The following is a 24,817-nucleotide window of genomic DNA, read 5'->3' as shown; positions in this document are numbered from 1 at the left end:
ATTGGAAATGGGATTTAAAAGGCTATCCGATGGTAGCGTGGATTACAGCACAGTTGTGTGCAATTATTCAATAAAGAATTATTACCCCTATTACTACAAAAACAATGTTTTATTGCTTAAACTTATTTATTCACTATTCATTGATTCACTAGTATACCAAAATCCATTTGAAAAATTTTCTTTCTCACTGTTCTCGGGTCAAATAATGATATGCGATTAAAATGCGATTAATCTAGATTAATTAATCGCAAAGCCTCTGATTAATTAGATTAATTTTTTTAATCGAGTCCCAGCTCTAATAATAATGCATCGCGAACATCCAAGCGGGGGAAAAATAAGTCAAAGTGGGGAGTCACAGATTTGTGAGAGTGGGGGTGTTGCGTCGTACTCACCATGTATGGATGTGACGCCGATGAAGTCAATGGTGCTGTGTAAAACCTTTGGACATCCCTCATAGTAAAACCAATTCAGCGTTGTATAGTTTGGTTGGGCTAGAATTGTGCTAATTAAAACCAGGATTTAAAAGATTTGCAGCAACACGGGGGAATATTGGCTTATCCATTTTTCCCTTGATCTTCACTTGTTAAGCAGCTATAGGGTCTGCATAATCTTGAGTACAAAGTTGGATTTAATCAATTGGAAAATTACAAGGATTTTGTACTAAGCTGCAAATATATGCCTATAATCTTCAGTTATATATCTTATTTTCAGTAAAATTTCTTGTTCTTATACTTACCTGTAAGCTGTAACCTTAACTGCTGTATAGGCGACTGATTTACCCCTGCGGGATAACAAAGGTATCTATGAATGTGCATTGTATGCACAAACACAAAAAAAAATTGTTTTCCTCGCAAGCGTGATAGACATTCTGCTTCTTAAGACCCTCCTCCTCAAACTTTTCTGCATCCTTCTGCCCTCGATCAGCCGCAGAGGGATTGAAAGCTCCATTTCAATTATTCAGATTGACTTTTGGCGGCCCATGCAGCACCCCACAGGGATAATGGACTCTAAAGAAAAGTTGCAGTTCCCATTATCCCATTATGTTGTTTACCTTTGACTCCACGTTCAGCCTTCAGAAATATTATAATATTGAACAGTTCTTCTGTTCAGTGTGACTGAAAGGACAGTGCTTAGTGATTAGTTTTGGGAACATGAATCTATGAACCGTGCAGAGAGCGAGAGGGATATCAATAACTGTTATCTCTGGGGGCACGGTGGCACAGTTGGTAGTGCTGTCGCCTCACAGCTAGAAGGTCCTGGGTTCGATTCCCGCTCGGGGCGCTGTGGGTGCTGGTGGCGTGTTTCCTCCTCCGCGTCATCAGTGCCCATACCCGAAGGCGGGGTTGGCGAAAGGGCCTTTCTGTGTGGAGTTTGCATGTTCTCCCCGTGTCCCCTAGGGTAGATACCCTCACAAAAAACATGCAGTAATCCTGGTCTCTAAACTGCCTCCCCCTGGCCAGCCTGATGGAGGGGAAAGGAACTGGTTGGAATAACGTGTTCCTTCCACGCGCTACGTCCAACCAGGGAAACTCCCCCCTGTCAGGTGTAAAGGAGCAACTTGGACACTCAAGCATGAAGGAAGCATGAGTTAAGTCCGTTGCTCTCCCCAGGTTGGCGGAGGGATCACATTAGATGATTGACACAGGGGTGAAAAATGGGTTACAAAATCGTGGGATAAAAAAAAAACTGTTATCTCTGTATGATTCTGTTTGTGTAGCAGGCACAGCTCCAACACAAAACTATTCTTTCCTGTGGTTCCTAAAAAGGAAAAAAAATAAGATAAAAAGATAAATAAATAAAAACTGCTCGATTCTGCTGACACACTGGCAGGCTTATATGGCTGTGAAAACAGGATGTGTAGCCTACCAGAGTGACTTTCGGCTGCTAAACAAACTCTTGACTACTGGTTCATCCTCAAGAAGTACTAACATTTATTTGTATTTTTTTTTACCAATACCACAATGTAGAAATACTCTCAGAAATTGTCTCCTTCTACAGCACTGCCACCCAAGTGTGGGATGCCCTGACCCCATCCCTCAAAAAACGCAGATTACTGGCTTCCTTTAAACAGGCCTGGAAATCCACCTTTAAGGAGGCCAAAGGCGGAGGTAAATATTCACAGATGGTCACCACAACCCGTTTTATCCCCTATTCGGTTCATAAAGTGTTTTATATTTTGTTATGATATTTAATCTTGTTATTCTTTTTTGTTGCTCCCGCACCACTTCACACAGATACCGGAAGTAAACCGGAAATGGTGAGTATTGCCATTTTTGTCTTGGATTACGTGCATTAACAATTCCCCCGAACATGGGCCAATTGCATTTGAGACACTCGACAAAGCCAGACACTTTACCACTGTGCCACTGGAGTGCTGAGTTGCTGCTTCTTTAAAAAATAAGCACAGTAGGGAGCATCGTGGCACAGTCAATAGTGCCGTCGCCTCACAGCTAGAAGTTCACAGGTTCGATTCCCACGGCACTGTGGGCACTGGGCGTGTGTTTTCTCCTTCGCGTCATCAGCGCCCATAGCCTAGGTGAGTAGGTGTGGTTGGCGAAAAGGCCTTTCTGTGTCTCCTAGGGTAGGTACTCTTACAAAATTCATGCAGTAATCCTGGTCTCTATACGGCCTCCTCCTGGCCTGCATGCCGGCACACCTGATGGAGGGGACTGGTTGGAAATAAATAACGTGTTCCTTCCACACTGGTGAAACTCCCCCTGTCGGGTTGCAAAGAAGTGGCTTTCTCACTCCTCATGCACCGAAGGAAGCATGAGCTCAGTTCTTGGCTCTCCCCAGGTTGGCAGAGGGAGAGTAGCACCCAGGATTACAGTTTAGCAAAGTGGCACCGGGTGAAAAGAATGGGTTACGATTGCAGGATGAAAAAGAATCACAGTACGTACTAAATCCATGAAACAATTACAAATTATTATTTAATATAAAATAAAACATACAGTATTTGCTCTCTTGACACTTCAAAAAATGACTTGTGTTGTATGCCTAATAGGTGTGTCGCTGCAGGAATGCCTACCAGGCAGAGATTAGCCTTTGCATATACCTGGAAGTGTCGAACGCATTATTTGCATAATAGGCTGACTGCCGCATTCTGAATGTCAATTTTCATGTTTATTTACAGTTTGAACTGACATGCATAGACATAGCAGTCGCCATAGTATGACCTTATAAATAATGCAAACCCATAACAATGTCTAAAACGATGTATTATGCATTACTGTCAAGTCACTCTAAACTAATTGCCCTACGGTACTGGCTATAAAGGACATCTCGAACGGTTTAGGAATATATATTGCCATTCATTTTCAACATACTGTATTATGTTGAAGTCAACGTGTGCATTGATGTCGGCCTACAAAGCAACCAAAGGCATGGCACCCCCCAAGCCTGATCCGACCCTAAGCAGCTATAAGGTCATAAATCACGACACCTATACCATACATGGGGAACTGGTGGCCCGGGGGCTTCATACGGCCACCACCATTACTTAATGCAGCCTGCGGGTTAATATCAGACTACTGATGTATTATTGATTTCAGCTGTTGCATTAACCCAAAATGGGTTCAAACAAGACCCGCTTTAATTACTTACTATTCTAAATATGTAACTTAATGCCTAGTATTAAAATGTTATTGTCTTTTTTTTTATGTCCAATGTGTTTGTATTTAGTTCATAAAGTTAACATAACTATAACTAAATGCATTTTAAATGGAATAATCCAAAAAATATACTTACCAATTTAAAAATAGCTAAAAATAATTCAGCATTTCAATTCAAATAATTTAGATAAAAGTGATGTAGACAGATGCCAGGTTAATTTGTTGACCTGGCATCCTATTAGTGTTTATAGTTTCAATGTACAATAATATATGTTTCGATATTATACTGTTTATATTGTTTGGTTATTGGGTTAACCTATGATCCTAGATTACTGTCTATGCATGCATTTGATGTATTGCCACGTGTTTACCTTGCTTACTGAATGTCGCTCGGGAGAGCGCCTGCTAATATTATGCCTAAGTTGTAAATTGCTGTGTATTGTGTTGCTTTACAGTACGTGAGGTAGCCAGATGGTTATGTAAAACAGTGTCTGGAAGGTCACCTTTTCACATGACCCCCGACTAGTGACTATACCACAGGGTATTCATGCATGGGCTGTCCACTGTCCATTGGTCAGCCCACATATGACCGGTGGGCCGACCAATAAGAAAAATCACACCTGTGTGAAGTGAGTGGTGCAACTCCGTGTGGGGGTCCTCGGGGGTCCCCGGAAGTTCCAGACCCACAGGACCACGGCCAGGGTGCTGGCCCGGTTCCGGCAAGCCACCCCACGTCCGAAACGGTAGAGAAATGAGAGAGTTAATGTGTGGGGGTCCCTGTACCCTCTACTGCAGGGGTTACCCAGGGGGCAAACCACCCTTTTTTTAGGAAACCTGCATTTGCCATGACCTCAAAGGTTGTCCACCAGAAATAGTATCTATGACCCCGTAGGATCACAACCTATATGGACAACCCGGTCAATTTTTTGCTGGAAGTCCAATATGGCCGCCGCAATATTGGCCCCTATTAGTTATAATGGGGGGTGAATAGGGCAAAAATTTAAACCAAAACCAAAATCCACGAAACATCTCAGGTTGATCAATGATATAAATATGAACATCTTTTGTATTGAAGGTTTCCATGAAATTCAATATGGCCGCCACAATATTAGCACCCAGAAAATAGGTTTGGCTCTAACTTCTGAACCAGATGAGCTAGAAACGCAAAATCAGTGTCTATTTCATGTTTTCTGACCATGAGAGACTCAATGGAATACCTATTTTTATTATTGGGTGTGTATGGACGCTTATTGTGCATATTTACAAGATGGTGGCTAGTGGCTACCCGAAATAGTGCTTTACCATGATTTCTACCATGATTGTTGACTGTTTTGAATATCGTCACCTTATTAAACTAATTGCCTAAGTCATTTTTTGCCAATTTCTTTTGGCCTAAATCACCACCTGGTGATGCTGGCCACCTCTGGTAAAATCGCCCGAGCCCTAATGTAAAAGGCCTTCCTGTTACACCCTATTAAAACAATGGCCTATGTCAAGAGGGAGACTTAGGCCATATTATTTTGCCTAAGTCATAATAAAATGTGACTTTAACACACCTTTCAAAATGGGAGTGAATGGGAGTGAATGGGAGGTACTGTTACTATGGGACTGATAGAATGGGAGTGAATGGGACTGAATGGGAGTGAAAGGGAGGTACTGTTACTATGGGACTGATACTATGGGAGTGCATGGGAGGTACTGTTACTATGGGACTGATACTATGGGAGTGAATGGGAGTGAAAGGGAGGTACTGTTACTATGGGTAACAGTACCCGGCCAGGAGACAACCCAACCCACAGAGCCTAGTCCCTCCATGTGCCAGAAGTGTACCTCCCAGCCTTGGCAGAGTAGTTCCAACAGATTGTGTGCCCCTGGTTTTTCCCTAGTGGGACTGATTGAGGGTAGCTACTGGGATGTAAGTCGGGACTTGATCAGTCCCGGCTGGGTCGCCTAAGTGATGGGTATGATGTTGAGAGACCCGAAACACCGTTGACCTCAGGATACATCACTGAGGATCTGTCCCAGGTGCATCCATGCGATGTTTTTTAGTTATAGTTCTTCTATTTATATAGTGACTCATAGGAATAGACTATGTGACAACCAGGTATAGTCTGGTGACACCGGAGAGACGGGTGACAGCCGGAATGTAGACGGCACCCGGGTGAGCAGTATGGGTTAGTTCCCCAGCCTGTGTCCTCTGCGAGGATGATGTCCAACAACCCTCGGTGAGGCCTTTGGGAGGGCCATGCAAGCAGCAAGCGGAACCGCAGCACCATGACCCTGCGGAACCATTGCCCACCACTCCTGAATGAACTGTCTGGTGCTGGGACTCTGGTGCAACGCACAGGTCCTCGCTCTACTCCTGGTGAGAGCAGGAGTGGACCTGGTGAGACGTAGGAGGGGCCCGACCAGGAGACAGAAGTGTACCTCCCAGCCCTGGCAGAGTAGTTCTGGAGTAGTTCCAACGGATTGTGTGCCCCTGGTTTTTCCCTAGTGGGACTGATTGAGGGTAGCTACTGGGACGTAAGTCGGGACTTGATCAACCCCGGCTGGGTCGCCTGAGTGAGGGGTATGATGTTGAGAGACCCGAAACCCCGTTGACCTCAGGATACATCACTGAGAATACGTCCCAGGTGCATCCATGCAACGTTTTTTTAGTTATGGGACTGATACTATGGGAGTGCATGGGACTGAATGGGAGTGAATGGGAGGTACTGTATGGGACTGATACTATGGGAGTGAATGGGACTGAATGGGAGTGAATGGGGTGTACTGTTACTATGTGACTGAATGGGAGTGAATAAAAGTGAATGGGAGGGAATGGGAGTGAATGGGAGGTATTGTTACTATGGGACTGTCACTCCCATTCACTCCCATTCAGAGTGAAAGGGAGTGAATGGTAGGTATTGTTACTATGGGACTGTCACTCCCATTCACTCCCATTCAGAGTGAATGGGACTGAATGGGAGTGAATGGGAGTGAATGGGAGGTACTGTTACTATGGGACTGTCACTTTCATTCAGTCCCATTCAATCCCATAGTATCAGTCCCATAGTAAAGTAATCTCTAAGATACATTGTTTTGGTCTCTGATTTTATCTGAAATCATTCCTACAACTCTACATAGGATCTGAGGGGAAATGACAATATGCAAGGTCAAAGATATATGTCCCTTCTGTGTCATAAATCTTAGCCAATGGATTAATATTGCTTGTGTTTGCTAAAACAGTCAACAATCATGGTAAAGCACTATATTTCGGGTAGCCACCATCTTGTAAATATGCACAATAAGGGTCCAGACACACCCAATAATGAAAATAGGTATTCCATTGAGTCTCTCATGGTCAGAAAACATGAAATAGACACTGAGTTTGCGTTTCTAGCTCATCTGGTACAGAAGTTAGAGCCAAACCTATTTTCTGGGTGCCAATATTGTGGCGGCCATATTGTGGCGGCCATATTGAATTTCATGGAAACTTTCAATACAAAAAACTTTCATATTTATATCATTGATCAACCTGAGAAGTTTTGTGGATTTTGGTTTCGGTTTAAAATTTTGCCCTATTCACCCCCCATTATAACTAATAGGGGCCAATATTGCGGCGGCCATATTGGACTTCCAGCTAAAAATTGACCGGGTTGTCCATATAGGTTGTGATCCTACGGGGTCATAGATACTATTTCTGGTGGACAACCTTTGAGGTCATGGCAAATGCAGGTCAACCCCCTTTGCCCCCTGGGTAGGTGGGCAATTATTTTTCCCAAGGGGCCAAATGAGAAACAGAGAATATTTTGGAGGGCCGGGCCAAAAGGCTGAACTTAATTATGCATAATATAAATTTTATTTCTATATAAAAAGCAGTAAATGGCCATTTATGATGATGTACAATAAGAGCGCCCCTCATCTCTCGATATAGGCTATTAACTATAACACTATGCTACAGTATGAGTCCACTACCGCCATAACTGAGAGTGTACAAATGGAACCAGATTGACCTGTAAGGGTCCATTTGGTTCCATGTGCACACTCTGAGCTACAGACCTGTCATGGTCATTCAGGGATAGCTCTTTATGTGTTTCTGGTGATTATTGTCGGCTCATTTTGTATGTCTGTGGTAAAAATGGAATTTTGTTAAAAAATGGCTAAATCTTTTATAAAGGGTCCATAGAGGTCAAATCAATCATCAAAACATCCTTCCAATCCCAGAGGATGGTCACAGAACCGTAGTCTGTGACTCTACTACAAGCTAACATGGTGATGACCCAAGGGTATATACATATATGATGCTGGTGTAATCTTCAGTCTCCACTTCAACGACAGAAAAGTCAAAATCCTGATTCAAACGATGATCAACCAGCCGATTGGAGCCCTATTTGTAGCAATCTTCTAGTGATCTAGGCCACAGACACGTGTAAGAGTTTAATCCATCTCCATCGGAAGAGAGAGAATATTAAAACCATTTTCCATTTTAATGCCCGTACAGTTTTCATCTGCTGATAGCGAGAGAGCTGACGGTATTTCTCAAAGGTTCCACTATAGCCAAGGATAGAGAGAGACCAGACGCCTCTCTCTGTTCTCGGGGGAAATATCTTATGCTTTCGAGTTGAATGTGTGGTATCCATCATACTGATGAAATGCATAATTAATTCTCAGTGTTCCCTTAATCCTTCTCCAGACTTGATGAGACGGGGGAAAATAAATACAAGCTGGGGTGTGTCCAGTAGTACTAGAAGTAGTCCTACACAAAAGTATCGCTATAGCACAATGTGGAAATAGTAGATAGCAGATCTACAAGCTCACGACGCGTTGCCAGAGTAACACGTCATGACCTTGTAGATTGGCTATTTTCAAATAGCTTAAGTACACTGCACAGAGCTGCAGTGGTTAATGCATGATAATAATAATCTAAATCTACAAAGTAAGTAGTGACTAAAGTGTTTGAATATTTGTAGGGGAGTAAAATGTACAATATTCGCCTCTGAAATTTTAGTGTGGAGTGGTAGAAAATGGGAAATGCTCCAAAAAAAGAAAAGAAAAAAGAACAGTACAGCATAAAAATGTACTTAGTTACTTTCCACCACTGGATGCGGCTCCATGTCTGCATACATGGCCCACAACATGGTACAATGTATTGTAGCCACGTATATCCTTCTACCCCGACACACACGCGCGCACATGCACACACACAGTTGGGGTCACACAGATGATAAATCCACAAGGTTACAAAAGAGTATTTACACAAATAAGTTGGAAAAACAATCGATTCCAACGCCGCGCCACACCACACTGTCATACCCCGAGGGATTGTGCGTGCGCCGGTTGGGTCCCCTGGAAAGAATGCACAATCCCTCTGGCCTCCGGGTTCATTTGAGACGCAGATTGTGTCGGATTGATCAATGGGAAGCTAGTGCTGAGCCATCAATCTAACCACGGCAGGATCAGGGGGAAAACGGGGGCGACATTAACATGTATAAGCGGCCGTGTCCTGACAACGTCCTCTAACTACTAGAGCCTGAGTCTGGTTGGAGGAGCAGCAGCCATGCAGCCAGCATGGACACAGACAAAACAAGTGTTTTTTTGTCTTAAAGATGGAGTACCGTGATTTTTGCATGCTGTTTATGAGGTGACAGTACTTCATTAGACCCCTTGGTGTGGTTTTTATGTGCAATGATGTCGTCCCTTTGTATTTAGGGTTTCTTCCTGGAGGCTTAAACCTTGACAGTCAAACGAACAGTGCTATAGTGACATCACAATATCATCCTGTCCCCTATCATACTCCCCCTTTATCATACAACAACAGCTGTGGGTGCGGCTTCAGTTCAGGTAGATTACCACCCACCAGGGTCGCGGCTGAGATTTGCGCACGCCCTGATTGGATCTGATCGATCTGTCCGTCACCCCCGGCCCCTCCTCTCCCCCCTAGTGCAGCGCTACGTCACATCATTTGGAGCGACGCCCACCCGGTAGGGTTGACTCCCACTTTTAGACCAGAGCGGCCAATACGTTCCTCCAGGCTTTCAATTTTTGCACCAACAAAAATGAAAGCCTGGTACCGAGGCTAAAGGAACCCTGGCTAATAAGACAAGAATGCCTTAAAACATTATACTTTCTCTCAAAATAAAAACACCTTAGATATTTTATTTCTTTCATAAATAGAGAAACCTTCACTCAATAGGGACTGTTCCTGTCGCAAGTTGATGATGTCATCGCAGCGAGAAAGCGAGAAGCTTTTCTTTATCTGTGCATACTACTACTCACCGCTCAGCACCTGCCCAAGTTGGGATTGGATGTGCATGTCTTTGTACCTTTTTCATATTTGTCTTATTAGCCAGGGTGCCTTTTAAGACCTGTGACAGGAATGGGTTACGTGAGGACAACAACAGTGGAGCTACAGTATAGTGTCAGGTGACTGTGAAAGCCTTTTGTGATCTCGTCCTCCCGCTCTAAACCGTGGCACCGCAGCCCTGCTTATCTCCATATTTGAAGATAAATAAATAAACAAAAAAGTATCTATCATCACCCTGATCCCGTTGCAGCGAAAGGTTTCTTGCACGGCGGATAGAATAGGAGAGTTTCGTAATATTTTTGCTTTCATGAAACCTTTTTTCAAGAAAGCTTCACCTTCAAATGCCCTATCGGGGTAATCACTTACCGGCCAGGCAAGGTGATGAAAGCATAACGCTGTAGGGAGCCGAGTTGGCTGGCTCCGTGTTGGAGCAACCATAACCATACAAGTGATTAAAGAATGATTTGTGATGGCACTGTTGATAGAAAACACTTTCATATCGCCGCAATATTTTGACTGCTGTTACTTTTCAAGGCTCACTGCTTGGTGCAAGAGCGTTCAGCATCACATCGTCGTAGATGTTGCCTTTGTTTGTTGGAGAAATCAACAGTATGCTGCGCCAATGCCAAGTGGTGAGGTCAGCCCGGTCAAGTGCTGTATTGTGTTGCGTTTATCTTTATTATTTTTTTATTTTTTTATATATATATCTTTGGCTTTCGCCTTTGTTTGCGTGCGTGTGTGTGTGCGTGTGTGTGCGTGCGTGTGTGCGTGCAAGCTAAGTGGGGACTTGTATAACACGTATAATTCAGATCACTCGTAACTATTACAGAACTAACTATTCTAATAATGTGTCATCACCACTATGAATCTATTTCCATACAATTAAGACAATTAGACCATTTGATTTCAAGGTAAATCAGGGTTCACACAAATGTTTTGCAATGCATTTTTTAAACATTTCCATAGCTAGTAAGTATTTAACCCCATTTCCAGGCCTATGGCTATCATACGGTGCAGTAATGAGACTCTTAAAACAGTGTGCTATCAACGGCTCAAGACCAGACCAGCGGTCATTGCCATGTTGGCTTGTGGTGGACAATTTTGTCAACATATCATTTTTGCCACAGACGTACAAACAATAATATTACCAGAAACAACAAAGTCTTTGCCACGGACACATTAATTGTCCGTGTACAACTGTACGTACATGTTGGTGACCCCTGCTCAAGACGGACTCAACTGACGTGCCAAAAATAACAGGTCTATAAGCTAACAACGAATCGTGTAGCACTGCATTTTACCACGTTACATCTTTCACGTAATGCCGGACAAAAACAATGTATTTTGTTGCTCTCAGGCAGAAACCTCTCATCTCCAAATTTGACCTTTTTGTGTTGTGCTATGGAATTAGGGCCAATGCTATGGAATTAGGGCCAATGCTATGGAATTAGGGCCAATGCTATGGAATTATGGCCAATGCTATGGAATTAGGGCCAATGCTATGGAATTATGGCCAATGCTATGGAATTAGGGCCAATGCTATGGAATTAGGGCCAATGCTATGGAATTAGGGCCAATGCTATGGAATTAGGGCCAATGCTATGGAATCAGGGCCAATGCTATGAAATTAGGGCCAATGCTATGGAATTTAAGGCCAATGCTATGGAATTATGGCCAATGCTATGGAATTAGGGCCAATGCTATGGAATTAGGGCCAATGCTATGGAATTAGGGCCAATGCTATGACATTTAAGGCCAATGCTATAAAACTTAAGGCCAATGCTATGGAATGATGGCCAATGCTATGGAATTATGGCCAATGCTATGGAATTAGGCCCAATGCTATGGAAGTAGGGCCAATGCTATGGAATTAAGGCCAATGCTATGGAATTTAGGGCCAATGCAATGGAATTAGGGCCAATGCTATGGAATTACAGTAGTATACATTTTGTATACATTTACGTCCTGGTCTACAGTACTTTGAATTTAATTAAAAAGTAACAGTTTTATAACAGTCAATGTTCGAGTAGCATGGCTTGAGTGAGGCAAGTTGTGCGCCCCCCCCTCCCCCCCTGCCCTATGCATTTTCATACAAAACCCCAAACACTTGTCATCACATGCCCACAAACACAAAGTGGATCGAGCCGGTAAGGGCAATGCCTCTTGGGCTGGCAGATATTTGCACTCCGCTCAGCGGGCCTGTTTTCAGAGCATTTTATGTAAAAAAGGCCACGCAATTTCCCCCACAATTGACCCAAATTCCATTTCCTCTCCATTGGCCGAGAGAGTTATACATACGTGCAGCCCTGCCAGGCAGTTGACAAATGCAAGCCTGGCGTGGCAGAGTTATGACGCATGCAGGCACCGGGGTTAAGATGCTGATGTCTGCTGTCGAGAGAAGAAGAGGAGAGAGAGATCCACCTCAGGCGGTGTCACCACTGACCTTATTTGTCATAAGGTGTCCTGTCCGCTGTTCCCCCGGCTCAGCGAGACAAAGGCCAGGGACGCCACTGTGGGGAACATACATGTTTAATGGGACATCCTCATCAATTCCAACCACAGAGGAATGAATGGAATGCCAATTATGGCCCTGGTGGGGAAAAGTACTCCCTTTTTAGTTTTACTTAAGTAAAAGTATCATTACCGCAGTGTAGAAATACTCTGTCACAAGTACCATAAGTCCCGTTTTTTAGGATATTTCCATTGGAAATATATTTAGGCCAATAGGGTAAAAGTCTGGAAATATCCAAATGAAAGTGAGTAGAACTATTGGCAGAAGTAAAAAGTTTTCAAATGTAGGCTATAAAATAAATCTTTTGAAAGCAGATCTACAAGCTCACAATGCATCACATCGCATTGTGAGCTTGTAGATCGATTATTTTCAAATAGCCAAAGTGCGTATGTATTTGTAACTAAAGTATTCAAATAATTGCAGTGGAGTAAAAGTGTAATATTTGCCTCTGAGCTATAAGGGGAGTAGAAGTAAAAGTAAAACAGAAAATTGGAAATACTATATATTGTACTCAAGTACAGTACTTGCGAAGGACACGTGTGCTCACCTTTAGCCCCTTTAATTATTTTCTAATTAACCTTCTTGGTCTGGAACTGGAAAGGGGGGGGAGGGGGCAGGTTGTAAACGTGGTCAGTGTTCAAGTACACTATACTAAGTTTCTTTTCTCTTTTGTAACATGCTGTGCTAACAGCATGTTACAGTGTCAGAGACAAATTATGTGTTCTTACTGTATAGATTTAGAAACTTCATACATCCAAAATTGTTACGTTTCAGAATTCACATTAAAAAATATAGCGTCTCAATTTGCTTTTTTCTTTAACCTTCATAGATGTTAAATCCACTGAGAAACGGACCTTTAGCTCTCCGCAGTCACGGCAGTGTCCAGAAATGACCCTACTACTATGAGCTGGCAAACAAACTGCCCACCTTCATCGTTTCATCCGTGAAGTTCCCTTACAGTTGTTTTGGTCCAACGTGCACTCTATCATTATAATGAGCGAAGGTTCAATTAGACTGGGTCTACAATGGGAGATTTAAATGTCACAGTGCAGGTCCCTGACATTTCTCTGGTTGATGTGGAACCAGAATGGCAGTCGCGGAGTTCACAGGGAGAACTAATGTGAACTCTCCCCAACAACAAATTCCACCCTATAGCTGGGCTGTCACGGAAGGGCTTTACGTAGTACAGCCACTTGGAAGAGATTTACTCTCCTACCCCGGCCTCTTTTTTCTATTTTTATTTATTCTTTCTTTCTCTCTCTCCGAAGATTCTTAATGACGGAATCTATTAGCATTGTTTAGGAATATAATTAGACCTTGGGGCTTAGCTTGACTGCACAGTGGCATATGAGAAAGAACTGGCTGGGTTATGTCATGAAATCCACATCGGGGTGTCGTTTCCAAAAGGTTAGATGGCTGAATTAGGGGGAAATGAAATGGGTGTCGTAAAAATCGTTATGCATTGTAATTGGGGGGGCTGAGCGCGATCATCACGCGTAATTATTTGACCAAAATGCCAGGACAATGTGGGCCCTTCACTGTATTCACACATTCTCTCTCTCTCTCTCTCTCTCTCGCTCTCTCTTCGGAGGATCCATTCTCTCCCCAGACCGAAGCGATGTCACAACTCAAGGTCACAAGAGGGCCATTGAGAAATGCATCAATGCAAAGACAAGGCATTGCATGGAGAGAGAGCATTCTCCTGGGGCTTGAATGTCAGAAAACAGACTGTTGCCTTCTTAGACCACTATAGCAGAAATAGTGGCCCTAAACAGACAGTGGGGATGGCTTGGCCAGCCTGCCATGGATGGCAGCAGCAGTATAGCAGCAGCATGCACTCTCATAAGTGCTGGGATTGTTCGCAAAGGCGAGAGAAAGCCAGAGAGGGCGGATAGAAAAAGATAGAAATCCATTTGTTTAAGTCTGTGGTCTGACTATTTGCATGGCAATGAAGGCCCCGAGTGTTCGCCTGCGTTCAGACGCTATGGCCCAGACAATAGGGCCACTGTTTGTTCTACTCCCGGGAAGTTTGAGAAGCTGGAAAAAAGGGGGAGGTGGTGTACTGGAGGGGGGAATTACGCATAGTCAGAACCATGTATTTTCTTGCTGCTTATTGTGGTGGTGCCTCGAATTGCTGTTGAGCGTCAGAGCGAGTTACGCAGATTGCGCTTTCCCGACACCTGGTGACGATCCCACTTGGCAGCTGTCGGTGACGAGTGGCTTGGGGCAGACGGAGAGGATTATACGATAACAGGTGCGTGTGTCGGATGCCTTGTCGGGACGTGATGTCCTGCTAACACGTTGGTGCATGTTAACAAGAGGTTGTTAAAATTGATGTGGAATTGATTTAACCCGTTGAGAGCTGCATGAGGCCGATTCTTTACGAATGTCTACTGAAAACACTTCACCCATGTGAAGTGAGGGGCGCTATTATAGCCAATTTGCTCGTCCAGACGTAAATTCTCCATTCATTGTCAATAGAATTTAATGTTTGTGTTAGGACAAAAGTCTACACATTAGCATTAGCTGAATATAAGGGGGGCTGACGTTCCTCAAAAATCTAATCTGTGCAAAGATTTGAATTATGATAAATACTCGCTCTTATCATCTTACAATACATCATCATGACGTAACATGTCGATTTGCTCAGACACGTATGACGTAAATTATCCTTTCATTGTCAACGGCATTTAACATAGTGACCACCAAGGACTTATTTTCAATGCATGTTAACCCGCCCACGCCGCCAATAAGGACGTATTTCGACGTTTGTTGTGTGTTTTCAGCTTTACGCTAGAGGGCGATCTTCTAACCTATGAGTCACCGTTTGACAGTCATTGAAACATTCTAGCAGTAAATCACGTGATCGCAAAAATTTAAACAAAAAGTATACCGTCCACTCCATGTTTTACCAGTGGTGTAATGCAAATCAGTACGTTTACTTAAGTATAGGCTACTGTACTTACCAACTTCAAATACTTTTACTCTACTCCACTACATCTCGGATCAAAATATAGCAGGCTACATTTACTCCACTATACATTTACTTGAAAACTTTAGTTACTATAGTTACAGTACTTTGGAGACTTTGATTATTATTACAAAACATATATTACAGCCCTATCGGCCATTTGAAAATAGCATATATTCAACCTCACAATGCGTTTCAGTAACCACTTAAGCCCTATATACATTTCAACCATTTGAAATTAGCAGATCTACAGATCGTACAGGAGTTAAATATATCTATCTGTGACAACTTTAAAGGTAAGGAAAAAAATACGAAGAATCGCTGGCAGGCGAATTATTTATTCATTTAAATGAGTTGAAGTTAATTCTTGTTTTACATAATTATTTTGCCAGAGACACAAGCTAAATTATATTTTTTCAGATAGTCTCAGAACAGTGCTTTCAATGAACTCTCAAACAAAAGGACGCTAAAGGGATTCTGTAACAATGTTTTAGATATCCCAATTTCACTTTTCATTCCGAGACCCACACTGCATATAATTGGGCATAAATAATCAACAGTTTGTGTTGTTTCGTATTTGTATTTATTTGTAAATTTATTTATTCAGCACAGTATAAAAACAACACGTGAACATATAAATATGAGAAGGGTAAGGTGCTAGGCTGAGGCAAAAAAGCCCAAGGGGCTTATACGAGGCCTCTACCTATATAGATTATAATGAAACATTGTACATGAGATATAGAATATCCAGAAAACATGATTGCAGTATATAAAACATAAACAAAACAACACAACAAGAACATGATTAGAATTTTTGGTTATTTACATGATTAGAGAAAAGAATAGATGATACAAAGAAATATAATTAGGTGATCTGGTCAATTAAGTGGGTCCTAAACTTATGTTTGAAATTTTTTAATGAAGTAGAATTTGATGAGATTGCTGTATAGGTGTTCTATAGCTGGGCCCCCCTGTATCTGATGGAGAACTGACACAGACCAGTACGGAACTTTGGGAGATGTAAATTATTTGACTGTCTCGTATTGAAGTGGTGCACATCACTGTTGAACTGGAAAAAGTCTTTACATGGCAAAGGAAATGAAACTGGCTGGAACAATACTTTGAAAATAAAGTTGCAGGTTTGGTATGTATTTAAATTAAAGATTGGTAAAATATTGAGTTGTTTAAAAAGGATTCAGATTCAATACGGCACTGTCACTAGAGGTCTGAATCCCAGCATTACGGCCCAAAAAAGTATTTTATCAGGTTTGTTTCAACCTTGGAGAAGTGAGTGAATTATTCACAATGCGTTCAGTGCAAAACTGTTTAGTAGTCACAGGCTGTTGTTGATACTTTTCATTGGATAAATATGTATCCACCTTTTCCCCCGCCAAGGTGCTGGGGCTCCTTGTGTGTGTGCTTTGCTTCCTTCAGGCAGTGTTGCCATGTCTGCTTATTATAAGCAACCTTTGACTTGTTTTTTCTGTAAAGTCTTTAAGTCACATGCAAGTAAATTATTGGTAGTTGCTGTTTGATGGTTTTTTGGCTTGATTCTAAAGTGTACAGTAGTTGCTTATTTGGGCTTGCTTCAGCTATTTTCATTTGTGCTTGTTTTCATAGACCTGGCCACTTGTTTCTCTTGCAAAACTGGCAACACAGCAAGAGAAAGAGGAACTTATGCACACACAAACGCAAAGACTTATGGACAAAAAAGGTATCTTTCCTTCAAGTTGTACTGCATAATTCCCAAAGGTGTAAATTGCAGAGGAATCCAAGGCACTCCGTCTTTGGTGAAAAAGATTCATATAGTTTATTGATGAGCAAGGCAATTAAAAAACAGGACCTACGCGTTTCAACCAAAAGGTCTTCGTCAGGGTCTATCTACAATCTTGGCTAATTACTTATTAGTCACCCTTAAATACAGCTAGGTGGTGGGTTTGATCCAATCATGTCATTACTACATCATTATTATTTCATTGGCATATAAATTATTTCATTTTGATGATTACACATAGGACTTATGAGTTACAGGAAAAAGGTGGATACAACCCACAGACAGTGGTGGAAACGTACTCAGTCGTTTTACTTACGTAAAAGTATCAATACTGCAATATAGAACTACTCTGTTACAAGTAAAGTCAGGTAATTAAAAATGTACTAAAGTATTGCCATCAAAATGTACTTAAAGTACCAAAAGTAAAAGTTCTTATCATGCCGATCGACTGTCCCATTTCAAGTTGTCAGATGTACCTGTCAGTATTGGGCGGGAGGAAGGAGTAGAACAAAGGCTCTCCACGTCCTCCCGGTGGAGGCTCCTCACTGGCAGGTGAGTCAGTGGGATATGACAGTACGACCAGCTCAGTGGCCTTGTGGTTAGAGTGTCCGCCCTGAAACGGGGAGGTCTGGGTCATACCAAAGACTGTAAAAATGGGACCCAATGCCTCCCTGCTCGACACTCAGCATCAAAGGGTTGGATTGGGGGCTCAAATCTACTAATCAAATGATTCCCGAGCGCGGCACGGCTGCAGCTCACCGCTCCTTGGCTGCGGCTCAACCACTCCAAGAGATGGGTCAAATGCGGAGAATAGATTTCACTGCGGTAACGTGTGTGACAAATCGTATGACTTTGACTTTGACTTTGACTACGTCCTCCCAGTGGGGGCTCCACACTGGCAGTTGAGCCAGTGGGATACGACAGTACGTCCTCCAGTGGGGGCTCCTCACTGGCAGGTGAGCCAGTGGGATACGACAGTATGTCCTCCAGTGGGGGCTCCTCACTGGCAGGTGAGCCAGTGGGATACGACAGTACGTCATCCCGGTGGGGGCTCCTCACTGGCAGGTGAGTCAGTGGGATACGACAGTACGTCCTCCCGGTGGGGGCTCCTCACTGGCAGGTGAGTCAGTGGGATACGACAGTACGTCCTTCCGGTGCGGGCTCCTCACTGGCAGGTGAGCCAGTGGGATACGACAGTACGTCCTCCCGGTGGGGGCTCCTCACTGGGATATGCGCCAGTGGGATATGACAGCATGCAGTGACAACAATTGGCATAACCACATTTAAATTGGCGAGAAGGAGGTGAAAATAATTGGCTTCATCAAATTAAAAAAAAGCACTAACAAGATGGTGTGATTAACTTCGCCCTCTTCACAGCAAGGCAAATTATTAACTAAGGAATAAATCAGCAGGATCGTGGGGTCTACTTTGAACACTTTATAGGAAGTTGTAATCACAGGTAAACAGTACACTTCACAATGACGTCTCTCCCCCTACTAAATGATATAAACAAACAAGAAAACAAACTCAAACCAACAGTCAATAATTACATTCAAACCCCCCTACCGCCCCAAACCAGTCCCAAAGTCAGCGGAACGCAACTGCGCTTCAAATCAAACAAATAATAAAGACCGCGTCCGTCGTCCTCTTCCAATGAGTAGCATGCAAGCGATAGTCTAAAGTTATTGTAGTTTAATCCGACGCAATGCACAAAACGCGTGGGGTACCCCTTAGTATTGACAATCCTCCAGGAACACTTTGGAATGATCTCACCGATCGCAGCAGCTCTGTTAGCCTCCAACCGCCGGCAGATATAATCCCGTTTCCAACGCCGATCCCCGACGGCAACTCCAAGTGCGATGCTTTACCCGATGGGCACGACTGTCCTTCAATTGTCACGGCTGCAGATAAACACGCTTAAACTTTAATAACGGTTCGAACGCTATCTGGCGCCTGGAGCTCCTCTTCTCCTCCGTGTAGGCCTACACACTGTTTGTTTGGGAGATTCCTCCCGTGTGTCACTTCCTCCTTTAGTACATTTGGGTGGTGGCATCAATCAGCTACTGACACCCATCAATCACCCTAGTACCAGACCCTTTACCTTTCATATACAAATAAGAAAGAATGAGACTCTCACAACCCACATGTTACATATCAGACGTATACAAATAACATGCACAGAAAATAAAGCAGAATGACATTAATAATGTGCTTTTGTCACAAACTCCCCACTGCGCTTGATCATCTGGGGCCCTGGTATAGTCAGTGTTTACTGTTTTATACTGCAGGCTACTAGGCTTACTATTTAGTATTTACATTGTTATTTTACTAACCTGTAGCTGCACTTTAACAATAATAGCATTTGTATATGTATTCTAGAATCCAGATCAGTGGTTTTCAAGCATTTTAATTTCAAGGACACTTAAATCCCCATAATTGTACGAATGTAAGGGTCCATTTGGTTCCATTTGTATATACACATTACACAGTACAACTACACTCTCAGACTTACAGACCTGCAGTGGTCCATTTGCTTCCATTTGTATACACTCTCAGACTTCCAGTCCATTTGGTTCCATTTGTACACTCTCAGACTTTACAGACCTTCAAGCCAAGGGTCCATTTGGTAACCCCTCGAGGAAGGTCTCTGGAGCCCACTTTGAGATTCTTTTAAAACCACACACTGGTATCAAATTGGTACTCGGCATCGGCAGTATATCTCAGTGCCCCGCAATCTCTCACACACAACACGATGCATCGGTATGTATCTCAGTGCCCCGCAATCTCTCACACACAACACGATGCATCGGTATGTATCTCAGTGCCCCGCAATCTCACACACACAACACGATGCATCGGTATGTATCTCAGTGCCCCGCAATCTCTCACACACAACACGATGCATCGGTATGTAACTATGTATCTCAGTGCCCCGCAATCTCACACACACAACACGATGCATCGGTATATCTCAGTGCCCCGCTATATCTCACACACAACAAAACAACAAATGACTTCTAACAAAGTGCAATGATGGTGTGACATCCCCACTGCGGTGTAGGGCTCACCTGGGGCCCATGGTTGGTTCAGTAGGTTGTTGGAGCAGATGTCAATGGCATTGTTTGTTACGTGAAGCTGAACAGTAAACAAGAAGTCTCAACCCGAGGGCCTCCGTTCCCCAGTGACCAATTATGTTTTGTTTTTGTTTTGTTTTTTGTCTCGGAGAGGCTGAGCTTAAAGAAGTAATGTTTAACGGATGTAATCTTCTGAGGCAAACCTTTATTGGGGGGGGAGGAGAAGTACTTGCATTTCTTACTTAAGTAAAAGTAGCAATACTGCTGTATAGAAATACTCTGTTAGAGGTAAAAGCCTGGAATTTATAATGTAGGCCTACTTGAGTGTGGTTGAAGTGTTGGTATCAAAATGTACTTAAAGGACCACTTCACCACTTTTCAAACTATCTTCATATAATGAAGGTCCTCACTAATAACCATCCCTTCTGGCTCCAAAACTGTGGAATGCACTTCCCATTGCAGTCAGAACTGCAGCATCACTCCCAATCTTCCGCCGTAGCCTGAAAACCCACCTTTTCAGACTCCATCATGGCCCATAGCACTTACCCTAACCCCTTAGATAGCATTTCTGTTGGCTTAGATAGCATTTGACACAGACTTATAGCATGTTATGTAGACAGCACTATAATTGTATTGTATATAGTTATAGCACGCCATAGTACATATGTATAGCATAGTAGTAAATATGTATAGTTTATATGTATAGTGTATGTATAGTTTCATTATATAGATATTCCACTGTTACTTTCTTAGCTTACGCATGTTTCATGATATTGATAAATGCTTTTATGTGATGTATTCCCATGCTTTTGTTCTTGCTTAAATGTAAGTCGCTCTGGATTAAGAGCGTCTGCTAAATGCCTAAATTGTAAATTGTAAATTGTAAATTGTAATAAAATGGCACAATGTTTTTCTACTCAGTCTGTGTCTCATAGGAGGGCTGTGGGCAGTTTAGAAACCGTCCTCCAGTGACAACATCATTAGGCAGATCTTTTTTAAAACAAGATTATTTTTATAAAAATGTTTAGATTTTCATTATCGTGAGAACGATGGCTTTCATTTTCGCATTGCAACTTTTCAGGACTAGAAAGCCTGCGGTTTCTATTAGTTTTTATACCCATCGATGCCCTCCTATGAGACACAGACTGAATAGGAAAAATTGTGGTATTTTATCATGAACATTAGTGAGAACCAATTATATGGAGATAAGTTGAAAAGTGGTGAAGTGGTCCTTTAAGTAAATGTACTTAGTTACTTTACACCACTGGCTGTATTTACCCGCACATACTGTATCATTGCTATTTCAGCCCGACATAATCTGTCATACGTATCACGGTGTACGGTCCTCACCATGCATGGAATTACTTTTTTACTCTTCGCTGAATCTTGAATAGTTTACTTTCAAAGTCCTGACAGGCGATTAGGAGGGTTTTCCCGCGTGAAACACAATGCAACAAAATTAGAATTATGTTAGAACTTTGACGATGGAGAGGGCCACTATAGTTCCACACTAACTCCAGAGGGCCACATTGCATATTACTGTCGTAGCAGAAAATAGCAAAATGCTCTATGAACTGAATACAAATACATTGGACCTAACAAAAATAACATTTAATACTACTCATTAACCTACTAATTTATTACTAAAGTCATTAACCCATTTAGGCCTGACGTCGAAATTAAAACCCATTTATGTGTCATATGAGCAATGTCACGACAAACATATCCACAGTTAGGCTACCCAGCCAGCAGCAATCCTCTCAATAACGAACCTGCATTTTCTTTTAGATGGGTCGATGCATGTCGGCATGTACGAAAATATAATGTGATGGATTCACCACATCTATTGCTTAACATTGTGAGACATTCTGTCGTGTGATGGAGACAGTAGTGTCTCTACAGGCTGGAAATAGGAAGATGGCCTATTAAAGGTAATGAATGGCTGACAGTTTGCAGGTGGCCTACACTGAACCCAGCCATGAAAAGAGAGAGAGAACCTCTCTTCTATAATGGAAGTTCAGCGGAGCATTTACATGTCGGCGTCCGTCGGCTGGAAATGTATAATGCTGCCTGTTAACGTCATAACCGAAGGAGAGCTTAATGTATACAGTCTACGTTCAGCAACACCATACACGTATTTTGTGAATTATCTGTTATAAGGACAAGGCATTTATATTTAGCGAGCAAAATTGTTGTTACACTGCCACCCATCCTGTCCAGTCATAGCAGAGAGAAAGAGGCAGATTTCGATATGGGCGAGTGTTGCACTATAAAATATTTATGTGATCTTCAACAGCCCACCCCTTTGATGAGATTGAGGCCGTCCCCCCTGTTAAAAAACGAACAAATCACGCCGACTGCGTACACAATATAATCACTGTCAGCTTATAAAGAAATAATAACTGAATAATTACTGTTGTACGCGGGACAGTGTGTCTAACTCCACCACATATTCTTCTCAACACGTCGCACATATCCCCACATGCCCGCTGCGCCGGTGCACCAATTATTTCCCCAGAATTTCACTGCATATTTCTTTGATGGCCCGACGTCTTGGCTAACTCTGGCAGATGAGAGGCCTGTAGGAGATTAGCCCTGGCACATCTTAGTGAGAGACTACGGTACTTGAGAGATGTTAAATGTTTGGCAGACGCAGCGATTGCCTCGCAGTAACGTTGTCAGGGGTTGTTGTCTGGGTTTTTTTGGCTCCGGTGGTGTTTGTACCGGGCCGTGCGTTAGCCAGGGTCTATGAAAGCTCCGTAATGGCTCACGATTCACTGGTCACTAATTGGAATGCCACTCCACACACGGCGCTCCGAGATATGAATTTGGCCCCGCAAGACATTCACATAAGTACAGACACGCACATTCTCACTCTAGCAGTCTAGCAGCTAAATTGAATTTGAAAAAACCAAAGCCGGCTTTAATTGATTTTCGCAGCTTATTACAAATGGAGCACTGACAGCCAGAACAGTTCACCATGAAACAGGAACATTATGAGCTGTTAAGCGTTAACATTATGCTACTATTACTCATAAATTAGCACGTTTCACAACTCTATCTCGTGCAAGTGTAAAAATGGTAGCAAACGGTGTTAAATGGCTTGGAATGGCTCTTGTGACAACATAGTAAAAGCCCTGTCGAGCCATGACAGCCTTAGGGCAGTATATGTCTCCTGTTTCTGCAGCGTGAGGCGGCTTGATGTACAAGACAAGTACATAACTCTGGACATGATGTACAAGTACACCCCCTGGACATAGTATGACGCAGGGCCTTATGTGAGTTAGGTTTGGGGGTATGGTGTCGACTAATGCCTGTCGGACTGTAAGTTTGTCGGACCAAACACATGCACCTATGCAAGAGATCATCCACAACTACAATCGAAACACATTCATGATGTTATTGTCTGCAGAAAAACTCAAACCAAAATCCAGATTGCAAATAATGAGGAAGAACGGAACGGTTGTTAGAGAATTTAACAACTTCCTTTTTTTATGGCAATGGTATTCTTAATTAAAGCCGCTTATTTTTATAATTATAACAGACTAACATATCTGCATCGGTTGGAGGTGGTCTTCTTACTCTTCTATTGTAGACCCTGATGTTGGTTATAGGAAACCTACTGGTTGACTTATTATTTCTAATAGAAGGTATAGGCGAATGCATAAAGTGAGTGGCAAAGTGAGTTTAACATTGTTCAACGTCGTTTAATGCAATTCAGATACTAGGACTTTTCTGTTTGGATGTATGGGCTGTCAAGGCCAGAAGTCTTCTTTTTTTGCCACTCAATAGGCGTTCCTTCCTCACGTGCATAATAGAGTTGACCCTGCAAGGTTACGGTTACCATGGTGAAAACTTTAAAGCAGCTGCTGTAGCGGAGCCATTATCGTTGATGTTGGCCAGAATTGTATTTTTACAACACCCTATACCAAGGTTAAAACTTCTAAACTAACTAAAATTGAACTATTATAATCGATTTGAACTTGAATGCTGAAAAGTAACAGTTTGAGACAGACGATTATGCTGATGTTCAAAAACATCCTTGCACTCGAGAGTGAGTGACATACACACGCACATGCACACATTTTAACAATTTATTCATGTCCACACAGAGGAAAGGCATACAAGGACTCACATAACTAGTTCAGGTGCAGCAAAGTTACATCAACAAAATCAAGGCGTATGTCCTCAGTCAGGATACAACAAGCATGTCATGTCACCCAGCATTCCATGGGCTGCAAGGAGTAGTGTAGGGCAGGCATCCTAAGTTCGAAACGCCCTCCAACAACCAGTCCGCGGGCGGGCATGTCCCAGGCTGGACCACCAGAGGAAACAATTTCCCAGTCCACTCCTGCATTGTCACCCGGTGTCATATCGTTCTCCGTAGTTTGGCTGATCCTGTGGGTCCAAAATCCACCCACTGTTGTTCCGACAGAAGACGGACACGGACACCTAGAAGGACACCTAGAAGGCCAGGTCCAACACCACACACATACACACACACACACACACACACACACACACACAAACACACACACACACACACACACACACACACACACACACACACACACACTAGAGCAGTGGTT

At 42.8% G+C, this 24,817-nt stretch overlaps 1 protein-coding gene across 2 annotated transcripts in view; it reads left to right on the top strand.

The window, feature by feature from the left end:
* The first annotated feature begins 14,531 nt into the window (after positions 1-14,531).
* Positions 14,532-24,817, top strand: part of cdh19 (cadherin 19, type 2) — a 68,818-nt gene continuing 58,532 nt past the window's right edge. Inside the window, exon 1 of one of the 2 annotated variants that reach the window (XM_083778412.1) lies at positions 14,532-14,663. The gene's annotated coding sequence lies outside the window, so the exon portion shown is untranslated. Of the gene's footprint in view, positions 14,664-16,998; positions 17,095-24,817 lie in introns of those variants that run through there. The other variant, XM_083778413.1, reaches the window with a different exon arrangement.

This window comes from Protomyctophum parallelum, assembly GCF_964188405.1.
Source record: "Protomyctophum parallelum genome assembly, chromosome: 12".
Lineage (NCBI taxonomy): Eukaryota > Metazoa > Chordata > Actinopteri > Myctophiformes > Myctophidae > Protomyctophum > Protomyctophum parallelum.
This window is presented reverse-complemented; position numbering and strand designations above follow the sequence as displayed.